Below are 9,855 nucleotides of genomic sequence, written 5' to 3'. Positions count from 1 at the left end.
AGAGCACATAGGAAAAATTAAAATAAAAAAATTCAGCTAATATTGCCCTAAAAAATTTTTTAAAAAAATATTCAGGTAATGTTGCCCTAAAAGAAGAGTGTTGGTAGGGAGGTCGATGAACCAAGTAAAAGAAATACAAGAGGCCCAGAAGTACCTATTACTGATCATGAGACTAAAAACATGTTGATTTCCCGCAAAATTATGCGTCCTTATGCGTCACATCATTTTTCTTATATTGTTAGTTCCTCCTGCCAGTCATCGCATGTTTTTAACGTGTTTGGCTCTATTCAACGGACAAAGAAAAAAAATTAGTAAGCTCCAAACCACATCGACTGATTTATTGGACCACTCATGCTAGGTTTTTGATGCAAAAATATTCTAAATATACAGCGAGTGCTATTTAGCCACTTCACTAAGTGACATGGATTTACACTAGTGGTTTACATAATATTTCCACTCAAGGCATTTTAATTAGTTACTGAGAGTAATACTTATTAAATATTTATCCGTGAAACTTGCATGGAGCCCTTGGAAGCCACCCACGTGCATATAATGGTACTGGACTTATAATATTTTCCTCATCTGAGTAATTTCGCATATAAAGGTTCTACATAGTTTCGCGTGCAATCCACAGTGCAAACACCTTCCTATCTATAGATTAATAGAAAGTCAAGTGGCATCTTACGGATATTAGATATGGCCATCTCGTGCACTTTTTATATAAAGTTTTCCCTAATTTGTTTTGTTGTTAAATCGAGTGCCGTTTATTGAATTGGACCATTGAGGCTTTCATAGGATTGCATCGAGGTTTTACTAAGTTTTTCTAAAAGTATGGTAATGCACATCATCCGGTCTAATCTGGGACCAAGCTCGGGACGTTACATAAAATCCGTTCATCTAAACGTAGGTTACAAATTTAAAACTAAAAAAAAAAAAAAAAAAAGGAAATGCAACGCTGAAAGAAGACGCCGATTTCAGCATCCGAGCGGAAAGCACCATGTCCAGGACCCACGGTCACGTGTATAAGGGTGCAACCGCTGGATAGAACTTGCTGGGTCAAAGAAGGCGATGACTGCTGGACACAAGCGACCCTTAATCGGAATGCTAATTAACTGCTCCATGATTATTGACAGAACTAGCATTCGAGGATAATGCAAGCATATATCATGTTACCTAACGGGATTATGATAGGTTGATCATACACCTAACCCCTTAATAAATTCGGCCACGAAAGGCAGCCGATTTCGACAAAGCTTGGGGCGGTCTATTTTCTAATAAGTCCGAACCATATATCGAGATTTGAGGATTGTGTATGTTGAGTATGTCTCGTATTCAGTGGAGAACCGAAGACCCGAAGACCAGAAGTGGTAACGAGATCGGACGATAAAGGAATGGGCGAGATTTCATATTATGCTAAGATTATAATTTCTATTTTGTAGAGATTTCATTGTATCTCTCAAATATTTAAATAGAGAAATTATCTTTAGAGGATGTCAGAGATAATTCCAAAATATCATTAGAATATTTTAAAAGGGAAATTATTCTAGGATTATATTGTGATATCTTTGAAATATTGGGAAGATATTGTATTATATTGTATCTATTTAAAGGAAAGAGAGTCTTGTATCAAGACAACACGTTGTGTGAGAATCACGGATAACCTTCTCAAGAATTCTCGGGTTTACTCTTTGGAGTCTGTAGGGTTCATAGAGTGAAATAATGGTGAGAATTGAGAGGAATGTGAGGTTATTCTTGGTTTGGTCTTGTAATAGGGGCTGAGAAACACGAGTGTGATCTCGAGGTTGTGATTTTTCAGTTTATTGATCTAGTACCTACTTTTGTCCGTGGATATTTCCCTCACTCCGAGGGTTTTACTACATATATCCTAATGTTCATTATTCTTTGTTATCGCTTTAAACTCCTTGAATTCAGCATCTTCCACAACAAATTGGTATCAGAACACAGGTATCGAAGCGGGTGAAAATGTCGGGGGCAAAGTTCGAGGTGGGGAAATTTGACGGATCAAACAACTCAGGCTATTGAAGATCAAGATGAAGGCTTTGCTTGTGCAGCACAACCTTGAAGAAGCACTAGAAGGAGAGAATAAGCTGACCGCGGACTTGTCACTGGCAGAGAGGAATACAGTGATGTTGAAGGTTCTTAGCGTCATCCAGTTGAGCCTGTCGAATAAAGTTCTACGGAATTGAAAGTATGAGAGAAGTTGGAATCGTTATATCAACAGAAGTCCCTATGAGCAGATTGTACTTGAAGCAATGATTGTACCGGTTGAAGATAAGTCTAGGGACCTCTGTAGGTGATCGCAGGTACATCTTTAATCAGATTGTGATGCATCTTGCAAACGCGAAGGTCAAGATTGAAGACGAGGATCGGGCTTTGTTGTTGTCTTGTTCTCCCCCGGAAGCATGAGGGAGTTTCGTGGATACCATGCTATATGGTAGGACAAGCATCACCTTAGAAGATGTCAAGGCATCATTGAACTCGAAGGAGTTGCAAAAGAAGGTGATGACGTACCATGGAGGCAACGGTGAAGTTCCAGTACCAAGGGACAAATTGAGCGAGAAGGGGACTAGAAAACCGATTTGTTAGAATTGCAGCGAGGAAGGCCATCTCAAGAGGAATTGTCCAAGGCGAAGAAGCAAGCAAGGCGAGCTCTCGAGGAATGCAATAGCAGCGGAGGAAAGGTACGAGGAATGAGATATATTCTAACAGCAACAGGTTTTGGGAATGCACGTGCCAAGATTCTCACTACATCTAGCATGTTAGGTATCATGTGAATTCTTGATTCAGGATGCACTTCCTATGTTTGCCATGATAGAAAATTATTTTCTACTTATCGGTCCATAGAAGGTAGGAAGGTCCTTATGGTTAATGGTAACACATGCAATAGTATCGGAGTGGGAGAAGTGCGAACCAAGCCGTATACTAGTAGTGAGATGTTATTAAATAATGTTAGGCATGTCCTGGGATTAAAGAAAAATCCGATCTCATTGGGTACACTCGAAAAGCTTGGCGATTAATACAAGTGCCAAGGTGGAGTCTTAAGAATCTCGAAGGGCGCCCTCATGGTGATGAAGGGACTGTTGCAAAAGGGCATGTATGTTCTACAAGGAAGGGTTTCAACAACAGTATTCGAGTGTTCGGCTCCTAAAGTAAGTACTTGGAGTCACTTAGGGATGGCGGTGAGTTGCTCGGGACTAATAAGGTGGAAAAGCGCAGGTTGTACGCGATTGATAAGGCCTCAAAATTTCTTATCAGTAATGTCGCTTTTGATGTTCCTACTTTGGTCAAGCAGATCAAGGGCACATGCCGAGGACAGGTGGAGAAGCCTAGGAGGAAGGTGGAGCTTGGGTTCGGTAACTTAGCCTAGCGTTGAGGTTAATCAGGGTAGATTTTAGTAGAGGCTGAAATCTCTATGGAGACATAGCTTGCAAGCGAGAGACAGGCGAAGTGAGCAGTTAAGACCGTGAGAACATTATGGGCTTACGAAGTTTGTGGTCTCATGTGATGCTGAAGTCGGGAATATGACTTGTCTCAAGGTTAATTTTGGAGGGTGTGCCAAAGTGAAGCTGAAGAAGGCCGACACATTGAAGAAGTCCAAGGGTGGCTTGGACTTGAGTGATCGCACAGAATGATGTGGAGCCCTTGAAGGACTGTGAAAGAGCATGTTGAGTCTAGATCGATGTGGACATGGTGAAATATGAGCCAAGTTGGAAATTTGTTGAGTATGTCTTGTATTCAGTGGAGAACTGAAGACTCGAAGACGGAAGCGGTAATGAGATCAGACGAAAAAGGAGGGGCGAAATCTCAAATTACTCTGAGATTATATTTCTTATTTGGTAGGAATTTTATTGTATCTCTTAGATTTTTAAATAGAAAAATTATCTCTAGGGAATGTTAGAGATAATTCTTGAATATCTTTAGAATACTTTAAAGTGGGAAATATTAGAATATATTTGAGATATTGGAAATGTATTGTATCTATTTAAATGGGAGAGGGTCTTGTATCAAGACAACACGTTGTAAGAAAATAACATGTTATCTTCCTGAGAATTTTCGGTTTTACTCTTTTGGAGTCTCGAGGGGTTATAGAATGAGAGAGTGGTGAAAATTGAGAGGGTTGTGAGGCTATTCTTAGTTGGGTCTTGTAACGAGGGCTGAAAAACACGAGTGTGATTTGAGGTTGTAATCTCCGGTTTATTGATCTAGTGGAATCTCATACTTTGTCGTAGATGTTTCCTCACTCTAAGGGTTTTATCACGTATATCCCGGTGTTCATTGTTCTTTCTTTTCGTTTTTAATTCCTTGAATTTGACATCTTCCATAGCAGTGCATACATGCTAGATAATCAAGAAGTTCTGCATTTGATTCTCATGGCGGAATTTACATACCCATTGCCCCTTAATTACTAAATTAATTTTTTTTATTACGCTAGACTTATAACTCTCCCTTTTTAAAAGAAAAACTGAAAAATTCGATACAAGAAAGAAAGCTCGAGCATTGTTGGACTCGATTGATGGCCCAAGCCAGATGTGGCTGATGAATTTAATTGAAAACAGAAAAGATGCGTACCTCAGTCCTGGACGTACATCCACCATGTGGATCAAAATAATTAAATATTTGTTTTGCTCGACCATGTCTACTTCTGCTGAACGAGTTTTCCATCTTCAAGGCTAATTAAATTCACCTGTTGTCCTTTCGGAATCTTGAATGTAGGTCCGGCAGTATTTGACACGACATGATAATACCATATGGATACGACACAGAATTAAATGGGTTCGGATTTGGCATTTTTGATATTCGGTCTAAACAGGTCCAATCCGTTTAGACACGGTTAATAAGTGTGTCTTACCGAGTTGAACCCGTATAACCCGATTATACACGATTAAACCTGTTTATTTAGACGTGTTTAATCGTGTAACCCGTTAACCCATTTATGTAACTAAATTTACAAAATATCCTTACATGTTACCCTATTCTAATTTCTAAGTTTCTAACCGGGTAGGTAACCCTAATTCTTCACCTTTTCAATCTCAACACTCAGACTCTCAAGCATCATAACTCAACAGAGACAGAGATAAAGACGAACCCGCGACCCTCGAGCCTTCGACCGCGTCCTTCGTGCCCTCGATCGCGACCTCGACCTTGCGACCTTGAGCCTACGACCCTCGAGCCCTCTTCTCTCACCTCTCTGCCCTTCAAAGTTGCCTCAGTCTCCCCTTTCTCACACCCGCAGCCGCCTCAGTCTCCCTTCTCTCACGGTCGCAACCGCCTCATCTCCTCTCTCACGCTCGTAGACCTCCCCTCACAACTCAAGGTTAGTCAATTTTGAAGAAAGGGTTTTAAATTTTAACTGAGATAGTCGAATTACATGTTAGGTTAGTTGAATTTCAGTTGAGTTGAGTCGATTTTGAAGTTAGGGTTAGTCGATTGTGAAGTTAGGGTTCTCGATTTTCATGTGAGGTTAGTCGATTTTCATGTTGATTTTAGTCGATTTCAGCAAGACTCTTTCTTGATTTTTGGTTGAGGATGTTCGGTGTTGCAATTACGCAGAGGTTACAATAGCCCGGGACTGTAGAGTGAGCAAAATTATTGGTGAAAGCAATGCTATCTACCAGCAACTGCCCAGGCCACAGGCATTAGAACTCCGAGAAAAGTTAAACATCGGGGGCTTGTAAGTTTTGCTTGATAAGTTATGGCCTCAAAGGTCATTTTTTTGTTATTTGCTATAAGAGTAGCCATATGAATTTGACTTGTTGGGATAGCTATAGCATACTGGAGGTAGAGCAATCTCTATTTTTGTATCTCATTCTCGATTTCATATGCTGTTGTGAAGTTCTTGTCCCTCAATGGATCCATTTTGTTCGAAATGTATTGCAGATTGTCAATAGGCATGTCTAAGCAGGTCTTGTTAACGTGTCCGGGTAACCGGATTGAACAGATAAACATGTCGTGTTAACGTGTCCCAGTAACCGGATTGACACGGATAAACAAGTCGTGTTCAAAATTTAATCCGTATAATAATCGTGTCGTGTATGGATACGTGTACCTATTATGACACGTTTCGATAAACAGATTTAAACATGTTGTGTTCGGGTTGACACGGATATAAACAGGTCGTGTTCATGTTTTCAAAACCTGACCCGTTTAATAATCGTGTCGTGTACGGGTTATGACTTCGATGACACGAACATGTTTAGACATGACATGCCACGATACGAATTGCCATCTCTACTTGAATGGAGTTCATGTCATCATGTGGATGGGTGTTAAATTGAAATTAGGAATCGCACATCAAAAGAAATAATGAGATGAAATGAGGAAGGGTCATAATGCAGCGGCAGAAACGCTGATATGAAACTAAAAGATTTTAGATTCAATTTTCACCAAGGCTCATTAAAGCTGACAACACTCGAGTATATCTTGATTCATAAATGAATTTATTTTTAATTTTTTAATGTTCTAGACTTAATATTATTTTAGTATACATGATTGGGGTATACTTGTCTTTTTTATGTTCGATCTAATCCTATGTCGCGTCTATTCCAAAATCTAACCAAACAAAAAGATTGACTATAATCAAAAGAGGGTATAGCACAGTTGCGTACGCTTTCGTTTGGTAACCAAGAGGTTCTATATTCGATACTATTACTCATGTACATTTATTAGTTATTAGAATTTATATTTCATTGTGCTAGGCCAACCACCTCTTTTGTAACCGGAAAAGAAAAAGAAGAAGAAAGATTGACATAAATCTCAACTCTAATCCCCATAATTTCGGTTCCCTATAAGGAGAACAAAGAATGAAAATGTTGAAAGATAGACCCACCGAAGAAAATGTTGAAAGATAGTGAGGAAGAGAGAGAGAAAGAAGAATGGGCTTGTGCTTGGGATCAGGATTGGGCTTGGACTGTCAATAGTTATTTGAATTAACAAGGTTTTATATTATAATTTTTTTTATGAATGGCAATCACAACGGACTTAAAGATAATTTTCGCAGATTTTAGTAAATTACCGACAAAATGAAACCTTTTTTTGGTTGGTAAGTACACAATAAGAAGAACTATTGTACTGATAGTTTGTTGAATTGAACCGAAAAATAGTTCAATTCAACAAACTAGTGAAGTTTAAATTTTTGCTTACGATGGATAAAATTTTGAGTAGAACTCACTTTATTTTAACAACCAAGGATTTGATGGAAGAGTAGAACTAGACAAATTCAGTAGTACGTGTCACTTTTTTTGTGTGAAGTTTCATATCACATCTTCTCAGTTCTCAACCTAATTTCTCCTCCCATATTCCCACACAAATTGCAAACACTAACATAGTTATTTTTAGGATAATTACAAGCTACAAAGTTAAAATAAATATCATATAATTTTTTATTGTGAATTTTTTATTATATAAATTGACTTACAGAGGGCGATCGAAACACACGATTTTTTAATGTCTCTACCATTATCAACAGAAGGAAGTGCAAGATTTCAACCTTTCGCAACAGTGGGGGAGTGGATTTTTTCAATGTTCATTCTTTCAAAGATCTTGTGCGAGAGCATTTTATGCGTTTGTTTGGCACTGAGATGGAAAGTTCCAGACGAGCTGCCTTGCAAGGTCCCTTTTGGAGAAGACCACTTAACCATGATATGGCGGAGTCTTTGATCGGGCAGTGCACTATGGAGGAAATTCGTCGGGCTACTTTCTCGCTTCCAAGGCACAAGTCACCAGGACCAGATGGACTTCACCCCCGCTTTTACCAACATTGTTGGGACGTAGTTGGACCTTCAGTGATCACATTAGTTCAGGGGTTTTTCAATATTGCCACTCTTCCCGACGGTGTTAATCACACAATCCTTGCGCTCATCCCGAAAGGACCCGGCCCCGAAACCATAGGTCAATACCAACCGATTAGCTTGTGCAACTCTATCTATAAAGATAATCTCAAAGATCATGGTGGGACTTCGCCCTTTCTTGAAAGACCTCATCACACTATTCCAATGCAGCTTCATCCCGAGTAGGAGGGCTGCCGACAATGTGATCATTCTTAGAGAAATCCTTTATTCTTTCGAGAATAAGAAAGGTAATGTGGGAAGCTTTGCCTTCAAGCTTGATATAAAGCTTATGATAGATTAGAATTAGGGGTGTGCATGGATATTGAGTATACCCGGAACCGGTCAAAACCTATCTGTTAGGGTAGAGTCCGGGTAGCTCGTATTGAAAATAAGGTAGGATCCGGATATTAAAATAAGAAACCGATAAAAACCAGCTTCGGTTCCAATTTTGCATATAGGTACTTAGAATCGGAACTGAAACCGATATCAAAACCCGAATAATAGTCACTAATTTAAAAAAAAAAAAATTGAAACCAAGTTACCAAACCCAACCCCTATCGTTCTCTCTGTTCTGGTAACGCTCCCACCCGTGTTGTCATCCTCTTCCCTAGCTCCCCGGTTTTACCTAACTTTTCCAGACACTTTGATATCAGGTAAGAACATGGCGACCTCGAAGGATCTGTTGTTTGTTGTCCTATCAGCTGCTGTTCTTCCTCAACCTCTGCCTCCTTCAGTTGGGAATTTCTTGTCCCCCCTCCTCTCACCTTCTCCATTCGATTCACGGAATGGCTTAGGTTTATTTGTTCATCGTCCCATTTCTCTACCCTGGGCATTCCTTGGAAAGTAAATTTCCAGGTTGCCATTTGGAACCTATGGAAAAACCGGAACAACTTGATCTTCTCATGACAGGCTCTCCGTAGGGACCTCCATTCCTCACTAATGAACTTGTTGCGGAATTTTGGGGCTCTGTAACTGATAAAACCCCAGTTCCAACCAAGAACATCATGATCAAATGGACCCCCCCCCCCCCCCCCCCCCCCCCCCCCCCCACCTGAGGGTTTCCACACGGATGGGTCAGTGGAAGGCAATCCCGAGAGAGTAGGAGGATGTGGTTTACTTAGAGGCCACTATTGCAACTGGATGAAACGTTTCATAATGAACCTTGGTCACACTTTCACTCCCGTTGCCGAACCAAGTGTGCTTAAACAAGGACTTCATATGGATGTCTCTTGTGGTGCTCGAAGACTTTGTGTGCAATTAGATGCTCAGCTGATTGTGACTGGGTTTGGGTAATAACGTGTCTAATTTATTCCTTTAACCTATCATAAATGATTGTAGGAAACTTTGTCATCAGTTAGATGAATTCGCCCTTTGCACATGTACAGGGAGGCCAACTCATGTGCCAATGCCCTCACAAAGATGGGAAGAGATTCCATTTTTTCGTATTAGGTTACGAGCCTCCTATTGTAATAAAAAAAAAAAGATGGGAAGAAATCAGCACGAGTCTTTAGGGGTTTTAGACCTTGCTCCCATTTCTACGTCTCATTTGTTAATTTTGGATGCGGGAGGGACTCATTATCCCTGTATTGTAGCTGATTGTATCAACAAAACTATTTAAGTAGCTTTAATGAATCCTTGAGTTACCTTAAAAAAAAAAAAGTTACTACCCAACGTGGCGCTGATTCGATCATGTTGGAATGCAAATCCAAACATTTTCCGCCTCTCCCTCATTTCCAATTATATAATATAATAATAATAAGGTTACCAAAAAAGAATTTATACATAAGGAATCATATAAACATATACACACACTTACATATGGACGATTAACTTAAATTTGTTCAAGCGATTCGGTATTTATTCTGCGTAAACAATTTCTCCAAGTTCGAATATTTGTAAATGCTGAAAATTCACGCTGAAAGGGTTTTATCCTTAGTGGATTCAATTGGATTTCGGATACCGGATTTCAAAAAATAATAATAATAGTAATAAAATACATACAGGGAGA

Source organism: Punica granatum, chromosome 7, assembly GCF_007655135.1.
Source record: "Punica granatum isolate Tunisia-2019 chromosome 7, ASM765513v2, whole genome shotgun sequence".
In the NCBI taxonomy this organism is placed as follows: domain Eukaryota; kingdom Viridiplantae; phylum Streptophyta; class Magnoliopsida; order Myrtales; family Lythraceae; genus Punica; species Punica granatum.
The sequence above is the reverse complement of the archived record's forward strand: the minus strand, read 5'-3'. Positions refer to the sequence as shown.